Consider the following 16,835-nt stretch of genomic DNA (forward strand, 5'->3'; position numbering starts at 1 on the left):
ACTTGGGTCGGGGATACCAAAGAAGACAAGGTTGTTGCGGCGGGCTCGGCTTTCTGCGTCATCGATGCGCGCTTCTATATCGGAGATTGCCCGTGTCGTCACGGCCGCAGAAGTCTTAAATGTTTCAACCTGTCGCTGCAGGTCCTCGATGTGTTGACAGTGGCTCTCGACGGCATGCATTCTTCTGTTTAGTTCAGAAATCGAATTGTTAGTCTCGACTAGTCCGCTTTTTAAACCTTGAATCTCGTTAATTAACTGCGATTGCCCAGCGGATAGCTTCTTTAGTTCAGTTAGTATAGCGTTAGTGTCAGGGCCGGGGTTAGTTTCTATGTCGCCCGACAGTAGCAGCAAAGAGCGCGAGACATGAATACAATTCATTGCGATGGCAAACAGACACCGGGGGCTCGGCAGCAGTACCAAAACATAGTTGCTTGATTTCTTAGCGTATAGACTATAACACTGACTAACCTGCATGTTAAACAGCAGCAGTTTAGTGGACTGTATCGTGGCACAGCCACCGAGCCCACAGGTTGGCGCGTGAAGGCGTTGGGCTTTTATAGGCGATCTGCCATATGTTGCTGACGCAGGCAGCTCCCTGGTGGTAGGGCCGATCACGCTCGTCACAGGCGGCGCTAGTAGAAGCGTAGGGGGCGCTAGCGTGACTCGGCGATAGACAGCAGGGGCACGGCCAAGGCACGGTTCCAGGCAGATTGAAGTTGATTGTGGGACAGCCGAGATGGTAGCGGGCAGAGCTGCGCCGATCAGTGCGATGATGAGCACCTGCATGTTAAACAGCAGCAGTTTAGTGGACTGTATCGTGGCACAGCCACCGAGCCCACATTGCACTTATGACTGCGTCCGTTGGCGCTTCTTCTGGCCTGCCCTTCACTGTTTCGTTCAACGATACGCTGCAACCTGCGAGAGCAGTCAAAATTGCAAGATACCCTCTTCGCGTCCAGCTGGCCTACTCCAGCCGGTCGACATTCCCGGCGAGCCGTTTTTACATGTTGGCTTGGACCTACTTGGACCTTTCCCTGTGTCAGCACTTGGCAACCGTAGGATTGCAGTCACCACAAATTATGCGACTCTCTTCACTATCACGCGAGCTCTCCCCATGAGCTGCGCCACTGATGTTGCCGATTTTTCTCCTTCGAGGTGTTATTCGACAACACCATGCTCCTCGTCAGCTCCTAATAGATTGCAGCCATTGCTTCTTCACCAAAGTCGTTGACGATCTTCTACAATCCTTCACCACTTATCATCAGTTCACGACAGCTTACCATCCCCACACAAATGGACTGACTGAGCTCAGCCTCAACCACGCGCTTACCGACATGCTCGCTATGTATGTGTTGGAAGATCATCGGGATTGGGACTGTGCATTGTCCTTTGTCACCTTCACTTCTAACTCTTCGTCATGACACTGCGGGTTATTCACCTTCCTATCTTTTGTATGACCGCAACGCACTCCTGCCATTTGATTCCTTGCTTCCCACAGATTCATCTGCGACTTGCTCTATGCCTTGGATGCCATTGCCCGCGCCGAAACTGCCTGCCGCATTGCCCATGACCATCTTGTAGTTTCTCAGACTGTTCATAAAACGCCACCACTGAGATGCCCACTTTAATCTTGGCTGGCGGCCTTCTCGTCACGTGGATCTCTGCGAATAGCTTCTGCCCCGTTAGGTTGGACCCTATCGCTTGGTGCACCAAGTGACTGACTTGACATACGAGGTATCCCGTGTGGTTGCCCTTCCCGTGTCTGCGGCTCCGGCCACAGAACTTGTACACATATCGAAGCTCAAGCCCTACCACTCAGACTAGCACCATGTACCTCAGGCAGCACTGGGACGGTGCTTTTGCTTCCGGAGATTTATGTTACAGTATGGTATGGTGCTGGAAGTGCAGGAATGAAAGAAGACGAGGTCGACTGTTTTTTGATACTGTAGCTCAGAGGCCTTGCTGTTATGTTTAATTAAACGCTGGTGCAGATCTCCTACACCGTCACAATATAAATTAAGAATAGTAGGGGTGATAAGCCCGCATCCTGGGGAACTCCAGATGTAACATTTCTGTGGTTAGAACTTTTGTTGTTGGTAGAGATGAACTGAATGTGCCCCCTAAAAAAATGTTCAAGCCAACAAACGAATTAAGCTACATGGAAGACTAAGTGATGACTTAGTTGTCATGAATCTCGTAAGTCTGCTTTTGGAGGGGTAAACTTCAAGAGAGTTACACTGACACCATGCTAATGTATTATTTACCCCAGTGTTCAGTTTGGTCAAAGGCAACTAGATGAGCATGCTCATCAGACAGCAGCAATGCAGAAGCAGAATGATATTGATTGCATTTCATCATTTCATCATCATCAGCCTGGTTACGCCCACTGCAGGGCAAAGGCCTCTCCCATACTTCTCCAACAACCCCGGTCATGTACTAATTATGGCCATGTCGTCCCTGCAAACTTCTTAATCTCATCCGCCCACCTAACTTTCTGCCGCCCCCTGCTACGCTTCCCTTCCATTGGAATCCAGTCCGTAACCCTTAATGACCATCGGTTATCTTCCCTCCTCATTACATCTGCCCATGCCCATTTCAACTAAGATGTCATTAACTCGCGTTTGTTCCCTCACCCAATCTGCTCTTTTCTTATCCCTTAACGTTACACCTATCATTCTTCTTTCCATAGCTCGTTGCGCCATCCTCAATTTGAGTAGAACGCTTTTCGTAAGCCTCCAGGTTTCTGGCCCGTCGGTGAGTACTGGTAAGACACAGCTATTATACACTTTTCTCTTGAGGGATAACGGCAACCTACTGTTCATGATCTGAGAATGCCTGCCAAACGCACCCCAGCCCATTTTTATTCTTCTGATTATTTCCGTCTCATGATCCAGATCCGCCGTCACTACCTGCCCTAAGTAGATGTATTCCCTTACCTGATTGATTGCATACTAGAACTTAAATATAAATAAGAAATAATAGAGAGCCAGAAATTTATCCCTGGGTACACCTGTGAATGAGTAATTCTTTAATGATACGTTTGATAGTGTCAGATCAGTATAAGCGCCTTGCTGTCCATTAGACAGACAGCTCTTAATTATAGTCAATGCAAGCCAAACAACACTGATGGCAAGGAGTTTATAGAATAGCATGCTATGAATGGGATGTCAAATGCTTTGGTTAAGTCGATGAACGCAGCATCAGTATAATTGTGTTTGTTGCTGGCATGTTCAATTTTGTCAATAAAGAATAGCGCAAAGTCAGTACAGTAGTGGAACCTGAACACAAATTTATTAGGGAATGATATGTTCAGTTAGGCACATGCATATTTATCTTTAATGTATTGTTCCTCTACCTTATTCAAAAGGAGTAACACAAAGATTGGTCAACAGGTAGAAGTGCAAGTTCAGCAACCCCTTTTATGTATTGTGATTACTCTGACTGTCTTTAGTTCTTGGAATGCTCCTGCCCCGATATAAGTTTAATGGTGCATGAAAAATGAATAGATATGAGGTAGGGAAGGATAGTTTAGTATCTAGAAACTTGAATGCGGTTTTCTATAGGCAATTTCTAAGCAAATTGTAAATCTCCACCTTTTTCACAGAATTTCTTAGTCACACAAGCATTAAGTTGCCTTGCCAAATTTATTAGAATATAAAAACCAAGTAATTACATGTTGAAACAGCTTTCTGAGTACATGGTGACCCATGGTTCAGATCTGAAAGATTTCAGATAATGTCACAGAGAAGGGGAACTCGTGCAGACAATCTGCCATGCTATGGTCGCACAGCATCATCATATGCAGTGGTCGCAGTTGGCAGAGAGCAGCTGGCACAATGGCAAGCATCATCCAACCCCTTTTTTTTGGGCGGAAGCGGACAGAAGGGGGAATAGGGATATAACATCTTTAGTGCCAGCAGACGAGGACAGAAGGGAGATGTTGACAACACAATGCGCTAACTTCAACAATTTATTCACAGAAAAAAAAAAAACTTTACACACCATGCACAGTAGTGCCACACTTGATCAATACATCAAACTGAACTTTCCAAAAAAGACTGTTTCTTTATCTAACAGGTTTATAGATGGGGTGATGCCACAGCTTTGACCACTCCAATTGATAGCCTGTGCTGCAATAATTTCATGCACATCTCCATCTCTGTGCCTGCCCAGAACCACACAATCACTGAACAAAGGAGGGCAACTGCATTCATGACAGTGAACAGACAGATAACCATCACAGTAATTTCTCACATTTAATCTATGCTCTCTTAAGCGATAATTAAGACACCGTCCCGTCTGTCCTTTGTACTTGCCACAGGACAGCAGCAACTCGTACACAACATGCCTGTTCACAATCCACAAAAGGATTTTGATGTCTCTTGGAACAGTTTCGATGTCCCTTTTATGGATTGCAAAGAGGCAGTGGTGTATGCAGTTGCCACTGTCCTGCTTGTTCTACTGTCTGTGGTAGCAAGCTTCAAGGAGAAGCCAGTGCCTATCATGGCAGCATCTGTGATAGCTTTGACAAGTTGCAGCTTAGGTGCAGGCTAAAGGGGGGGGGGGGGTCGTCCGAACGCCTAGCATAATCGCTCTGCATGCCACCAAACAATTCACAAAATACAATAAATATTTATTGTTTTACGTAGAAAAATAATTTAGGTTAATGTGGTGCTACTACTGGGATATTGAACACCGTGTATTTATTCGCTAACGTAAAAATACATACGAGCATATACATCAGCCCTATTCAGCTTCAAAAAAAAATTATCTGAAATGCAACACAAACACGTATCCATTGCTTCGACGCGCAGCCGTTCCGAAACGATGTATGTATAGTGTACTAGAACAATGTTCTAGTGCACTATAGATATGTGATTAGCGCTGGCTCTTTCCAGATGCTTGTCGTAGCCAATCCCTCTAAGAAAATGCAAGTACAGTCACCTCTGCAAACACACAAGACACACATTCTACGAGCACATCGGCCGTTTTGCTGATTTATCCACAAAGAAGCATAGATTTCTTGGGCACATTGCTGGGCTAAACTGCGATAGGCGAAAGCCTATCTATGACTGCCTCTGTTGCTGCTGTCTGAACTGTACTGCGAACGGACGCCGGCGTCGCCGCAAGCATGGGATGCAATCATAGCCATATGGCTACGAGGTTTGTCGCCGATGTGCGCGCTCTCCCACGCACCCACTCGCACAGTCCTACTGGCATGGAGCCTCCTCTCCTCGCCGGTTGCGCCTCCTTTCCTTGCTCCCCTTGCCGGTGATCCCCGCTTTCCTGCGTCCACCATGGACTGCGCCCGAACACTCATGAGCCACTAAAGGCTTACGCCTTAAAATACGAAAAAGCGAGGGCGAGGCTGCTGCACCCGTCATTATTTATTTATTTATTTATTACTAAACCATATCACCTCGCGGCCGGGCTAGCGGTACAGTGGCTAGAATGGGGAAGCGTGGCAACACGCAGCGCCTACGAGACGACACATTGAAGCCAGCACGAAGCCAGCAACAGGGGAGCCGCGAGGGGGCGTGCGCGACACGTCGTTCGGTAAGACAGACACTGAACAGACAGTGGAGCTACAGGGCCAAGAAATACCTCGGGTAAAAGAATATAAATACCTTGGTATATGGATAAACGAAGGCAATAGATATATGGAAACACAGGAAAAAACCATAACAGTAAAGGGGAAGAGAAATGCAGCCATAATGGGAAGCACAGAGCGCCGAGGTATGTGCAAAGGTGTAATGGTTCCAGGACTTACTTTCGGAAATGCGGTTGTTTGCTTTAAATCAGGGGTACAATCAGGACTCAACGGGAACCAAAGGTCAGTGGGTCGCCTCGCATTGGGCGCTCACGGGAAGACTACAAATGAAGCTGTGCAGGGTGATATGGGCTAGACTAGTTTTGAGGTGAGGGAAGCTCGCAGTAAAATTGAGTGTGAAGAACGGCTGAGGAATATGGAAGAAAGTAAATGGGCAGGGAGAGTTTACAGGTATCTGTAAAGGAAAAACATTGATTCACAGTGGAAGAAAAGAACTAGGAAGCTTACCAGCAAGTATGCGGCCTGTATGGTGGCCAACACAGCAACAAAGAAGGTCGAGCGGAAAGTCAGAGAGGCTGAAATAATCTCATGGGTGGCGGCAATTTGGAAAAGAAACCTGCCATGAGTAACTACTTAAGAGGAAAAACGAAATCAGGAAAGAAACCATTTATGATAACTCAAAGGGAAGCTCATTACTTTTCGAAGCGAGATTGGGATGCCTTAGAACACGCACCTATAAAGTGAGATATAAGAAGGAAGAAGCATGCGCTTGCTGCGGTAAAGCTAGGGAAACGACGGAGCATGTTTTATTAGAATGTGAAGACGTCTACCCAGCGGTCGATTTAGGCACCACTGGCCTCCTTGAGGCGCTTGGGTTCAGCGGGAGCAGTGGTAAAGCAAACATGTCCGTAATAGGCATTAGTAAGAGGCGATTGGAGGATTGGTGGAAAAAAAAGTAGGGAAACGACAAAAGACGGAGACATACAAAAGCACAAATCGCAATAGCGGATCAGAAAATTTGGGCGTGGTAGTTCATAGAGTTTTTTTTTTTGTTTCATTGTTTAACCTAGGTAGGACATTAGGCAGTATAATAGCAAGAGCTTGGTGGCGCAACCCACTGCCCCGTTCCAAAGGGGACGCTCATAACACCCATCAATCCATCGGTGCGAGTCGCCCCGGCTCTGCTGCTTCAGTAAACGCCACATGCCCTGACCTGTGGGAAGTAGTGCTCGTTTCTTTTTCTGCTGTAGCAATTTCAAAGCGTGGAAGAGCGCACGCACAAGCCACTTGTCGGCCGAAAGCCAAGTTGTCACTTTACACTCAAAGTATTGAGAAACTGAAGAGACAAAGTGCAGAACTTGAAAAGGGCGTCCTTGCAGACCGATTACACCGAAGCAAAGACTTGCTGTTATGCAATGCTTTCAAGCCGCTCGCCGCAAATCAACGAAAGGTATGTAGTACCATGGACTAGTATGTAGTACAATCCGGACTGGTTGCTGGATTGCGTAATAATGCGAATGAAAAGTCTGCAGCGGCAGCAGCATCGGCGTCGCATGAGAGTTACGTAGACGCTCGCGTCCACATGAGGCACGAGCGGCTGGCACGCTCCCGCACGGGCTAGCGTTCCGAGGGAGATTAAAAAGAATGCTACGCTAAGAGATCGAGTGTCGGTCTTTTCTCTCCTGCGAGAGCCCGAGACTTTACCTGTCTACGTGGTCGCTCAATCGTCGCCACAGTTTGCTGACCGGGACGTGATACTCCCATACGCTCCTGTGGTAGAGACGACCATTGACCAGACCAACGCTACGAGAGCTCAAGGCCAGAGCCCTTCCAAGTAACGCGATGAGCCCTCCTGTCCGACCATTGCTGTCCGCCTCCCACACTACTGGGACCAGCATCCTTCGGCATGGTTTCTTCAGGCTGAATCGCAATTTCAAGTCGCTGGTAACAGCTCTCAAGCCTCAAAGTTTCATTACGCCGTCGTGAGGTATTGACGAGGTAGCAGATTTGTTGAACTCTTGTCTACCACCGCCTATGACAATCTCAGGGCAGCCCTGCTACAGCGCACAGCAGCTTCACAGCGTTCTCGCATCGAGCAGCTTCTGTCCGCTGAAGAACTCGGCGACCGACGCCCCAGTCAACTTCTTCGCCGAATGAGCCAGCTGCTAGGAAACAACGCGAGATCCATTGACGACGTGCTGTTGCGCGAATTGTTTTTGCAACGACTCCCGGCCAACGTGCAGATGGTCCTGGCGACAACCTCTACCATAGACCTTACCGGACTTGCTGCTTAATTTGGCCGACAAAGTCATGGAAGCAGCCACCCCAACCATCGCTGCCATAACATCGTCTCCGGGTGACAATACAACAGCCCTGCAAATCGTTCCCTGCTCTTCAGCAGCGCAATCTCCGCTCGACTCCTTGTGAGAGCACCTAAAACGCATCTTCTGTGGAGCGGAACATCGCCGCACATCTCGTCACTCACGCAGCTGCAATTCCAGCATATCAAGACCACGAATATCCTCTGGACCATATTGGACCACGAATATCCTCTGGACATTCCGATTAGATTCGAACGTCCAAGTCCCGGTCAGGACGTCCAGTGGATAACATGTGAACATTATTTTCGGGATGTCCTATTTAAGACATCCTTCAGACATCCACACGATTGAACTTCTGGGATTTAAACAAAATCCCAACACTTTAATCCTATGGATGTCCGAAGGATGTTTTCAACGGGATGTCCCATACCGGCCATATGCTACACGTGCTACGCGATCATATCGCGGAATAATAAATCTCTACCACGGCTGCCTTCAGCGCACGCTCTTCTGAAAAGACACGTCAGCCAGCAATGTGAAGTTGCTGCACTCATAATCAAACTTCCAATGCAGACGATAAATGGAGAAGTTGAAATGAACGACTGAAACTGCACAAGCATATTGGGAGGAAACGTCACAAAGAGGCAGGCAGAACGCTGGAACAGCTGCGCATTACCACCTACCGCAAGGCGTAACCGAATCAAGCGTGTCCTATGCTCCTATGCTCTTCGAACATGTCGAGAAAGAATGGTACGGCAACCTCTAAAACGCCTGCAAACCATGCCGTTGCACAGAACAGTGACTGCCTTTGCCCAGTCGAATCACCACTGTCTGTTGCATGCACACGCACGCTTTGCGCTGATTTGCGCGTAGTCGGTCATATGACTTAAGGTCGCCGTCTTATTGGATCTCTTCGCCCTTCTGTGTAAGCTCGGAATGCCTGAAGGCCTGAAGGTTGCTGGGTTGGTGTGCTCCGCGCTCTCACACGCTCAGTTCGCGCGCTTTCTCTGAACGTGGTGGTTGTATCGTTGTGCTATATGCTCATGAGTTCCAGGGTGAGCGTTGGTCAGCTCCAGGTGAACGTTTTTGTCATGATCTTTGGAGCTCCATTTCTGCAGCGCCTGTACGTCTTACGCCTATCAAGAGGTGAGTGACAGTTCATGAAGTCAATGTTTTTCTATTAGCAGCCCTGCAAGTGTCGTGTCTGCGCATAATCGAATGACGGGCATTGTAGTACACATGCCAATCTTTTGCAGCGACGGTAACGTCAATCGGCGATTGACCATTCGTTGTGGTGCGTTTGGTCGCATCGTACTACTTTTCTGCAAACTTCCGAGCTTACTCTGTCCTATATTTCGGCGCAGCGCTGAGATCCGCCAAAGAAAACAAAAATCTGAATTCGAAACTTTAGAACCGTTAACTCCCATGTAGCCCACAGTATGAGTCCACGAGAGCTGTCGTTGTCTTTACTGAACAGTGGCGAATAATAAGAAAATGAACATTAATTATAATAGCTTCCCGACACACTTTCCAGAATAGCCTTGCTTCAGCTTCGTTTGCATTTTCTTTGCGTAACCGATATTGCGAGAGCAATCAATCGTACAACTACGCAAGTTGAAATAGCTGAAATTTTGTACGCATTCGTATCGCGGTCGGGGCACTTGCTGCACATTATGGCCGGCAACGCTGCTGAATTTTAATACGCCTGTCTTTAGAGCTGCTATATTCTTACTAACACTGCATGCACTTTTCTTGGAATAAGTAAGCTTTTAGGGTGACTTGTTAGACTTCAAGACAAGTTTGCTCCTCGGCTGCCTGTGACGAACAAAACGTTTGTGCCTATTAATTGCTCGTTCGCATGTGGTCGTATTTTTTAGTACGTAACAGTGAATCTTTTTCTCACTTGACTGATTCTTTCGCGTGCTCGTAGTGATAACCGTGTCGCTTAAACTTCGGTACGTATGCTGTTGGCGTTTTGTTTGCGTAACAGCGATTGCCAAAGTAATCGTAAAACTGCGTACGTTCGGAATAATAGAACTTTGTTGGCGTTTGTATCGCGATTTGAAAATTTGCTGCCCGTGATGGCCGGTCGCGCTGCTTAATTTAACAGATCGTGTATTTATGGCTGGTATTGTCTTTGGCTAACAGTGTCGTGCACGTTGTCGTAATAACGAGACATCTGGGCGACTTGTTAGCTTTCTGCTTATTTGCACGTGAACGGATGCATGCTAGTATGGTGGTAAGGTCAAATTCACGTCTCAGCTCTGCAACAATGAAACGTGCGCGCTGAAGAGCTCGTTCGCGCGTGGTCGCAATTTTTTTATTATAAGAGTTTGTGAAGGTTGACTCCATCCCACGCTCGTAGTGAGTAACCGTGTCGATTAAGCTTCGTCTGCCATTGCTGTTTTGTTTGCTTAACGATCGCAATAGCAATCGTAAAAACTGCGTAAAGATGGATTAACTGAATTTAGTTTTTTCAATACTCTTAATGTCATGCAGGGCGTTACAAAGAGGGGTGGGATTCTATACAATAAGTGGAAATCGTGGTTTTGAAGTATGATGGGACACCTTGTCGCTGACCTTAGAAGAAGGAATAACCGTGCACGTTTGTACGTGAACTTGGGACGTGGAATACAGATGTAGGCACCTGTATCACGATCGGAGCACTCGCAGCGCGGCATGGCTAATTGGGCGGCCGTACTGCTGAACTTTACCACGCCTGTCTTTACGGCTGGTATACCAGCCGTAAAGACAAGCGTGGTAAAGTTCAGCAGTGCGGCCGGCCACTTAACCATTACGTACAGCATACATATGTGTGCCAAACAGTGGCATGCACATTTTTCGAAATAAACTTTTGGACGACTTGTTAGGATTCTGCCTATTTGCATGTGGTCAGATGCATGCTATTATGAGGGTAATAAGATCAAGCTTAGGCCTCAGCTTCCTGTAACTATCGACACATTTACTCTATTTATGCTGTAGCTCGTTCGCACGTGGTCGTATTGTTTCGTATTAATAATGGGGAATATTTGTCGATCTTCGTTGACTGCTAAATTTGCGTCACGCGCTCGCCCTCACAGATTAACCGTGTCGCCAATTGAGCTTCGTCTGCCGTTTAAGTTTTCTTTGCGTAACCGCGACTGCGAGAGCGATCGTAAAATGGCATGCGGTTCTAATAACTAAACATTTGTGGGCACTTGTACCGCGATCGCAGCACTTGTTGCACGTGATGGTTGGCCTGCCGCGCTGCTGAATTTTCCCACATGTTTCTGTCATACAATATGCTCCACACGTTCATTTCTGGGAATAACGAAATTTTGGGCGATATCTTGTGAACTGTTGCTTAGTTACACGTTCTCAGGTGCATGCTTAGATCTAAGTATGTTGGTGAGGTCAAGCTTACGTATCAGTGTCTGTAACGATCGAATCGTTTACGCCTATTAGACTATCGCTACGTTGTCGTATTTTTAGTAATGGAGTCCCGGCCACGGCGCCCGCATTTTGATCGAGGCGATATGCGAAAACACCCGTGTACTTAGATTTAGGTGCATGTTAAGAACCCCAAGTGGTCCAAATTATTCCGGAGTCCCCCACTATGGCGTGCTTCATAATCAAATCGTGGTTTTGGCATGTAAATCCCAATAATTCATTTTTTTTAGTAATGGTGAACGTTTGTCTCTTTTGACTGTTAATTACCCACCGTGGTAGCTCAGTGGCTGTGGTGTTGGGCTGCTGAGTACGAGGTCGCGGTATCGAATCCCGGCCACGGCGGTCGCATTTCGATGGGGGGCAAAATGCTAAAACACCCGTGTACTTAGAGTTAGGTACACGTTAAAGAACCCCAGGTGGTCGAAATTTCCGGAGTCCTCCACTACGTCGTGCCTCATAATCAGAAAGTGGCTTTGGCACGTAAAAACTCCATAATTTAAATTGACTGCTAATTAAATTTCTGTCGGGTGCGCGTGTTATCGCGTTTTGCTGGACCCAATAAAAGTTTATTCACTAACTCTGTCAGGTGATTTATCGTGTAGCCTAAGTTCCGTCTACCGTTTGAGTTTTCTTTGCATAATCGCGTTTGCAAGACCAATACAATCGCGGAAGTTCCAAATAACGAAACTACATTGTAGGCATTTGTATTTCAATGGCAGCACCTCGCGCACAGGGTGGTTGACCAACCGTGCTGCTTCAGTTTTCTCGCATTTGCTATCATTTGGGCCAGCGTATGTGCTGACATGTGTGTGCGACACGCCGGACAAGATTACGAGACTGTTGCATCCCCATATTGTCATTGTATATGTACTGGAGTTATGTAGTCGACAATCGCCTAACTTTTGTATTATTATTGCGATACAAATTAGATTAGATTATAGGGTTTTACGTGCCAAAACCACTTTTCTGATTATGAGGCACGCCGTAGTGGAGGACTCCGGAAATTTCGGCCACCTGGGGTTCTTTAACGTGCACCTAAATCTAAGTACACAGGTGTTTTTGCATTTCGCCCCCATCGAATGCGGCCTCCGCGGCCGGGATTCGATCCCGCGACCTCGTGCTCAGCAGCCCAACACCATAGCCACTGAGCAACCACGGCGGGTTGCGATAGAAATTGTACGGACACTCCTGATAAAATTCCGCTGACGCGGACGTGCGCCGCGGTGGGTAGTGGCTTCGTGGGCGCTGTTCCCGCGCAGCCTAGTGTCGCGTAAATTTGGCTCAGGAAAGGCATTGTGGCTAGAAGCAGCAAGAAGCGATCGCTTGTCGCTGCTGCCCCGCTTCACGCCAGCGTTCATACAGCGTGTTTACCGTCAGGGAGATGTGCTTTGCGCACGACACCGTTTGTTAATTTCACAAGGAAGCGAAGGTTTACTGTAATTTAAAGTGGCGATAACATACAACTGCTTAAATATAGCCGTTTGGTAGTTTGCTGTCCCAATCGCTGCTTCGCTTTTTGGACAAAACTATGCTGAGCTGACATAGTGACTAGGAGAATTCCTTTTATCTTTGTACAGAGTTGGAATCATTACTTCTTTTCTGATAACTGTTCGCTCAGCGAGTTTGTATTAAGCCACAAAGAAGCAAAGTTGCTGTCAGAACCTGCAGATTGCTGTTAAATGTGCAGGTTGTTAAGATGGCAATTTTCGTAAACATTTCTAACACGTTTTTGTGGCATACTTTACAGTTATGCTGTGTTCCTGCCATCAGCCTGGTGTCACTTTGTGCCGACGTCATTCTTTGTTGAGGATCAGCACAGAAACGAAGTCCACGGAACTCTGCTTTCTTAATACCTCTGATATCAACAGTGTATTTTCGTGCCTGCGACCACTGGAACCGATCCTTCAGGATGACTAGTATATTGTGTAGCGTACCTGTGATCTCTTCTCATCATCATCATCATTTATTATTCCCTTAAGGGCCCCATGTGGGGTATTACATAACGGGGAGGCAAAACAATAATACAAACATCGAAGGAATAGTCATGTATAAAGTAAAAAAAGGCAACAACGGAAAAGACACTAAAAAGAACAGGTTTTTGCATAATTAGTTGCAAATATGGGTGATTAGTAACTCTCGAAATTTCGAAGGGTTTCGCTCTACAACAATGGATTCCGGGAGCGAGTTCCATTGTTCTATTGCAGAGGGAAGGAAGGATTTGTTGAAAGCGTTTGTAGAACCATGAAGGCGTTGGATGCATAAAGAATTGAATAGACGATGTGAGGAACGAAGGTCGGGAAAGTTATAGTACAATTTATGGAATAGGCAGAGTTGCGAAATTATGCGTCTTGATGCTAAAGGGGGTAGACCAATAGATAACTTCAAGTTAGTAACGCCGATAGTGTTGTCATAATTCGATAAGATAAAGCGGGAGGCACGATTTTGAGTAGCTTCTAAAGTGTCAATCAAGTATTTTTGATGCGGATTCCAAATTATAGACGCGTATTCTAATTTGGTACGGATGAAAATTTTATATGCTAGTTTACGAATCGACGGAGGAGACAAGGATAGGGACCTTTTAATATAGTTAAGGGATCCTGAGGCATCGGCTGTTATTTGTTGAATGTGGTTCGACCAATTTAGTTTATTAGTGATGATAACGCCAAGGTAGCGGTAACTGTCGAAAGGTGGCGGTAACTATGGACGAAAGGCTTCACCCAGCGTGTGGCGACTTCCTTATGGGCCGATGTACCTGTGAACTCTGGGTTAATTTTTTGTCTCTGTGACTGTTCAAGGAAGTCCACGGAAATGCCCCACTAAATTTCTTTGTGCACATGAACTGCAATGTAGTCGTCTTCGACTGCTGAGCCAGCCTGCAGTGAGCCTTAGTGAAATGTTTAGTCGCCAATATACCTGTGATCTTTTCAGAAGTATTTGTAACTGCTTCCATTGAAGAACAGTCATGCTCTGCCTCTGGTAACTTCCATCGAGGCTGTCTGATACCCGTGGATTTTTAGGATGCAATTGTGCTTGTGTGGCCGCTGAAGCAAGCCCACTAAATCCCCTATTAGCTTTTCATATGGGTGAACTCACATAATGCATTTTTCTGTCTATGACTGCTGGAGCGAGCATGCTGCAAGCTTTTAGCTAATTATGTAGTCGCCAAGGTACCTGTGACGCTTCAGCAATATTTGGCTGTGACCACGGGAAGGTCGCATTCAGCTTCTGTTTACTTGCTTAGAGGCCTTCAAGCCTATGAACACTTATGGTGAATTTGTGTTTGTGACCACTCAAGTGCAGCGAGTGTCTTGTAACTCTAGTACCCGTGAAATCAGTTTGGTATTGTGTTGAAGCAAGTATCTTGTAACTGCTTTTGTATCTGTGAACTCTCCAGTAATGTTCGTGTTTGCAACTGCTTAAGTGATCCTTTAGTAATCTTTAATGCCCAGTGTGCCAATAAAACATTTAGTACTTTTACTGTGTGCAACCACTAAAGGAGGCCTGCGGAAAGTGGAGTAGCTTCCGTCATGGCTAAGATACCTCTGAACTTTCCAGCAAATATTGAATTTATGTGCCCGCGACCATTGAAGTCAGCCAGCCCACAGTAGCCCTCCTACTAAGTTCTTTTTACCCCCCCCCCCCCCCCAACCCTTGCATAGGGCTTTTAAAGTTCTTTTACTGGCCGAGGTGCGTCTGCGAATTATTAGCTCAACTGAAATGGTCTTGTCACTGCACACGAAAGTGTCGATGTTTGCTCTGGGGACCTTTTCCAGAATTAACTTGATATGGATGCACAGCGCATTTGCTCTACACCCTAAGAACAGTTGCACCCTTTGGGGTGTAAATTTGCCACAGAACAATAATCGTCATCTGTCTTGCTTGCGTTTCTTTTCTTGAAAACCCTGCGCTCATTACTTTCCTGTCGAGAATGCTCTGTCATGCTGATAATGCGCATGTCGTTCGTAACATGGAAGTACCGGGCTTGCAGCGTTAAAGAAAGGAGATGCGGGCAAGACAGATGTCTGATGGGGGCCCACAAGTTCTTTTATAACGGTCTGCAATCGTCGCACCAGTATTTTAGTGTAAACTTTATAGTCCGTATTTGTCAAGCTTATTGGTCTGTAGGCTTCAACCGCCAAAAATCGCGCACGATCTTTTACTTTAGGAATTAAAATAACGTGCGATGTCCGAAAAGAAGGAGGTGCTTCCTTATTCTCGTACATCTCCCTTATCACGCGATGTAGTGCTACAGCTATTCCACTTTTAAAGCTCTTATAGAAAGCCCCTCCCAGACCATCAGGCCCCGGCGACTTGCCGGGAGTAAGTTCGTCAATCGCATCCTCAACTTCTGAAAGGCTTATTGGTCTGTCGAGCGTTTCACAGACCTCGGCTGATAATGTTGGCATTAATGGCAAGAAGTCAGTTCTAAACCTTTCGATATCACATGTCTTTTTCCCCATCAAACTTTCATAATAAGACTCAAATGCGTGCTCAATCATTCCAACATCACTAGTGACTTCCCCTTGATAACTTATTTCTGTTATTTCTTTGGAAGCCGCGTGTTTCTTCTCGTCACTTATTGCTCGCTTGGTAGGCGTCTCCCCCATCCATAAACTCTCCGCCCTTGCCCTTAATACCGCACCCCTGTACTTTTCTTCATCGATGACTTCAAGTTCAGACTTAACTTCTTTAATTTCTTTCGAAAATAAGCCAGGCGAAGAGCTTTCTGCGCTGAGCATATATTTTAGCCTAAGGTGTAATTCCTTCTCACGCTCTTTTTATTTGTGACAGACTACGCATGCTCTTTCTATCGCGGTGAATTTAACGTCTCTTTTGAAGAGTTCCCATTCTGCAATGAAGAACGCTGACGTAGTTATGCTGAGCAAATTTCCGAGCTTTTCTTGAACTGCCTTTTGAAAAACGTCGTCTTGCAAAACCTTATCATTTAGCTTCCATAAGTCCCAGCTGAATTTAGATGGTTTTTGTTTCTTTCCTATGGTTGACATAACGAGGCTATGATCGCTAAAACTAACATGTAACACTTGATAACTTGAAAATTATGGTACAAAGGTTAACGGAGCATAAATTCTGTCTAGCCTGCCATGACACTGCCCAGGTAGCACAAAATAGATACGTAACGTTTTCGTAGCGTTTATCCAAGACGATAAAAACGGGTTAAAGAAGACACGAATGAGAGAACTTCGGCGGGAAAACGTCGCATATCTCTGCTAATGTCCGGCTTAATTACTTTCTTGAGACGATCTAGAACAGGTCTGCAAGACGTATTCGAAAAGCTGGTCTAGAAATAGGATTGGGAAAGACACAAGTAATCCCTTTGCCAAAACTATTCGTAACCAATTTCTAAACGTTTTTAGGACGTTATCAAAAAGCTGGTCTAGAAGCGGTCTTGAAAGGTTTACGATCATCTGAAGCTAATTTTCGCGGGTGACGGGCGCGGTCAGACATCGTTGTTCAAAACACGCGTTTAGTTTCGCCTCACGCGACTGGCCTATGCCGCGCAGACGTCGTCAGCC

General features: G+C 46.3%; 1 long non-coding RNA gene across 1 annotated transcript in view; it reads right to left on the reverse strand.

The window, feature by feature from the left end:
• The window catches only part of LOC142575096 (uncharacterized), a 49,377-nt gene that overhangs the window by 9,004 nt on the left and 23,538 nt on the right, over nt 1-16,835 (reverse strand). Inside the window, exon 2 of the long non-coding RNA XR_012826561.1 lies at nt 469-780. This is a non-coding gene — a long non-coding RNA (uncharacterized LOC142575096). The remainder of the gene's footprint in view (nt 1-468; nt 781-16,835) is intronic.

This window comes from Dermacentor variabilis, chromosome 3, assembly GCF_050947875.1.
Source record: "Dermacentor variabilis isolate Ectoservices chromosome 3, ASM5094787v1, whole genome shotgun sequence".
NCBI lineage: Eukaryota > Metazoa > Arthropoda > Arachnida > Ixodida > Ixodidae > Dermacentor > Dermacentor variabilis.